This window comes from Drosophila tropicalis, unplaced genomic scaffold (genome assembly GCF_018151085.1).
Source record: "Drosophila tropicalis isolate 14030-0801.00 unplaced genomic scaffold, ASM1815108v1 contig_952, whole genome shotgun sequence".
Lineage (NCBI taxonomy): Eukaryota > Metazoa > Arthropoda > Insecta > Diptera > Drosophilidae > Drosophila > Drosophila tropicalis.
Window position 1 is genome coordinate 784,140 of NW_027173453.1, and position 3,662 is coordinate 787,801.

General features: G+C 36.6%; 1 long non-coding RNA gene across 1 annotated transcript; it reads left to right on the forward strand.

The window, feature by feature from the left end:
• The first annotated feature begins 1,173 nt into the window (after nucleotides 1-1,173).
• LOC137586248 (uncharacterized) lies at nucleotides 1,174-2,035 on the forward strand. Its single transcript, XR_011033734.1, has 2 exons — nucleotides 1,174-1,481; nucleotides 1,546-2,035. It is a non-coding gene; the product is annotated as an uncharacterized lncRNA (long non-coding RNA).
• Nucleotides 2,036-3,662: the final 1,627 nt, after the last annotated feature.

Here is a 3,662-nt window from a genome sequence, read left to right on the forward strand (position 1 = left end):
CAAATTAGACGGAAAAGGCCACTGAAGTGAAATATTAACCGAACTAGACGCATTTAAATGAAATTTATTATTTTAAGAGACACACATTTCGTTTGATTAACTTTAGGAAAATTTAACTCTATGATAACTGTGAGATAAGTGAAAGGTAAACTGATCTGTGTAATCTACAATGTATCCATTAGAACCTTCTTCCAAGTCCCAAATTCTTTGCTCATCACAACAATTGCAGGGTGTCGGCCAATTCTCTTATTCCATACCTGACATTTTCCTTTCAGATTTCTCCAGCCAGGTGTTTGCCAAGTCTTTTAGTCGAGGCCATTGTTTTATCTATCTTTATCTCTGTGGCGCATAAATAAAATTAAGTTCATGACGTTTCCATTTCCGTTTCCTGCAGCACACTCAAGAGCCTGGCTCCGGCCCCGGTCTCAGCTGTGTGAAGCGTCTCGAGGCAAAGGGAAAACTGAAGTGCGCATAAAAAGCCACTTCAATTGCCATAGGAATCATTTAAAAAAGCAGAAAACAGAATGAAACGTTGTGTGTTTTGTTTTTTTGTTCTTTTCCCCATTTGTTTTTCTCAACCAGTGGATTTTGCGGTAATGAAATAAGCAAAAGAGAAAAAAAAAATGCCCACAAGAATACACAACAACAGAACAAGTGCCAAAGTAGAAGACGAAAAGCCGAAAATAAAAAAAAAAACCCTAGAAAATATCAACAAAAGCCAAAACGAATTAGACAACTTAATTATAAATGAGCTGAGTGGGGAAGCTGAAGTCTAAGAAAGGACAAAAGGATTTTATTTTTCTCTTTCACATTGTTATTATTATTTTGATTGTTGTTGAACTTGCAAAGAGAGTTTGTGGAGAAATTTCAACCGAAAATCGTGTTTACCCACTCATTAAGGTCGCAAGCAAAACTGCGAGGTCGAGGCGAGACTGCGAACGAGACGGAATCCAAGACGTATCTCAACAAGAGCAGAATTAACAAGTTAAATAGTCAACGAGCAGACAAACTCGCAAAAAGATCCTAACGAATGCAATTACCAGAAATGACAGACGAGAACAATGCCGAAGTCTCTATACCCTTGCAAAATCTGTCTACCAAACAGTTTTGGTTTCTGTTCATCAAAGTAGGCCATGTACGCAAATGTCAAGTGAGCCAAGCTAGGCCCCTAGGTGTAGCAGGCAAATAAATCATTCACAAACAAAACGTTGTGCATACTTACATCGGAACACAGTAAAAAATAAAACCCAAAAATGAACAATTTCTATTCTATTTTTTACCGCACACCGGCACAACAAGACGAACAGCTTCGTTCTGGATCGATAGTTGAGAGTGCGGAAATCGTCCTTAGGAAGAGCACGTACGGTCTAGTGTCCTATGACGAAAAGGAGGCCGATTTGAATGAGATCTTCCGGATTTTATTCGGGTGTGCGTGTATATATTTTCTGGTAGATATGTGGTTTAAATGGATTGCCGAGCGGGTAAGATAAACTGAATGGTGGCCCGAAATTTGCATTTGATATCGATTTGTTCACTCCGCAACAGAAAAAGTCGGGCCAAGCGGATCATAGCCGTACGATTTCGACTCAAACATTCATCTCATTTAAGGGGAACGAACTTTTCATCTGTGAACCGCTCGAAACGAACAACGAAGACGGGAACCCAAACGCGACCCTTAAAACGAATCCTACTAAACTCGGTAAGAAAATGGACACAGCAAACGGATCGACCCTTAAAACGAATCCTACTAAACTCGGTAAGAAAATGGACACAGCAAACGGATCGACGAAAATCCCAGTGACGACTTCAGTCAAGAACCCACTTGTGTCCAGAATTCCAGTCATTGTGCGACCATCGAAACCACGTACCAAACAGTAATCACTTTGACGGATGAAATTATGCAGTATTTTCATAGATACTTTGCTACGATTTGGACTCGATTTATTATGGTTTGTTCAAAATTTATTACGAGATATGTCCAGATATGGTAAAGAAAATATCTGTTGAAATAATAACAACTCAGAGTTTAAATCAACTTTTAACTGTCATTAACTTATTTGCCAGGGAAACTTGTACCTAATTTAAATCGTGACTTTCGGTTTCTCTTCTATGAAACCTTTATATAAATATTTCCTCATATCAAAACAATTGAAATTTCAATGGAGTCCTTTGGGTTTTATCAACATGAGCCTAATCTGTGGCGCCATTTCCAAGGAAATATAAAAATATCTTTGTCTGCGACTTGTGTTAGAATACTCTTCCATTTCTTTTCGTGAACATCTTGCCAAGTTGGACACTTGTTATTCAGCGGGAACCTGTTCAATTGGCCACGTTTAATTGAGTTTCTTTCATTGTTTTCCGTTGCGGGAGAAAAAAAGTCTTGAAACTTTTGCCTAATTTGCACAAATCATTTCATCTCACAATGGCCCAAAAGTTGATTTCTTGGCATAAACCCCCATAAAGATATCCGATTTACGTTAAAAATCAATTTTCATTATCCGATTCAGCCTTAAAAGGTGACTCTTGATTTTTTCAACATATTTTTATCGGCATTTGCAGGATCGAACAAAATAATAAAAGTAAGCTACTGAACTGATTTCCAAGGAAGATTGTCAGTTTTTTTGTGAATTTGGCTAGCAAAATTTTATTTCTAGTCTAGCCTGCTTTTATAAATTTGTATGAAATTTATGCAAAATCCATTACTATCATCATTTTATTTAATAGATAAGCAAAGCTAGCTCACAGGAACATCTTTGCCATGATCCATAAGTCAGTTGATGTCATAAACGTGTAAAAGTGTCAGGTGTCAACGCGTTACCCTGATCTTTATTTTTACATGCATAACGGTCTACAAATGATGACGGTTAATGTTGCTTCTTCATACGACTTTGAGCCTTGATACAGACGCAAAGATGCAATTAAGATATTGTTTGATTTCTTCAAGCCATATTTTGTGGTTGGGGTATTATCTTTACTAACTTTGTCTTAATGCCTCACAAAACGAATTTCCGACCATAGTGCATAAACAATTAAATTTTTCTAAAATTTTCAAAACTTTGACTTGTTATTCTCAGGTAAATACAACTTGAAATTCTTGCTTAAGCTAAATAAAATAGAAAATGTATAATAAAATGAAAATGATTTCATATATTTTTTTTGTATTACTCATTTGCTTGTTTTATTCCATTAAATGTGAGATCCAGCTGAGTTTCCTTCAAGGAGAATTTAATTTAAATTGACTTTATTTACTATAGCATACATTTTTGGGCAAGTTGCAAGTGAGATGCTAAAGAATTTGCAATAAAGTTTTGATGCTATTTGTCACACAAACAAAAAAGAGCCATAAGGAGAGAGAGAGAGAGGGAGAGTTGGAGGGAGATAGAGAGAGAGAAAGAACAATGATCCCAGTCGCTATATATTATATTATGTGTAATACAATATAAAGCTACCGTTATACATGTATATAAACTTATATACCACACACTATGTAATATGATTCCATATAGAACGATAATGGGAGGAGCCAAGCATTGAAGGTTGGTCGACGCCCCTAAAAATCCCTAAGAGCAGCAGAAGACAAATTGAGGGAGGAGCTTTTCTGTTTACCAACTTCAAGAGAAAGAGCTAGCAAGCGATAGAGAGAGAGAGAGAGAGAGAGAGAG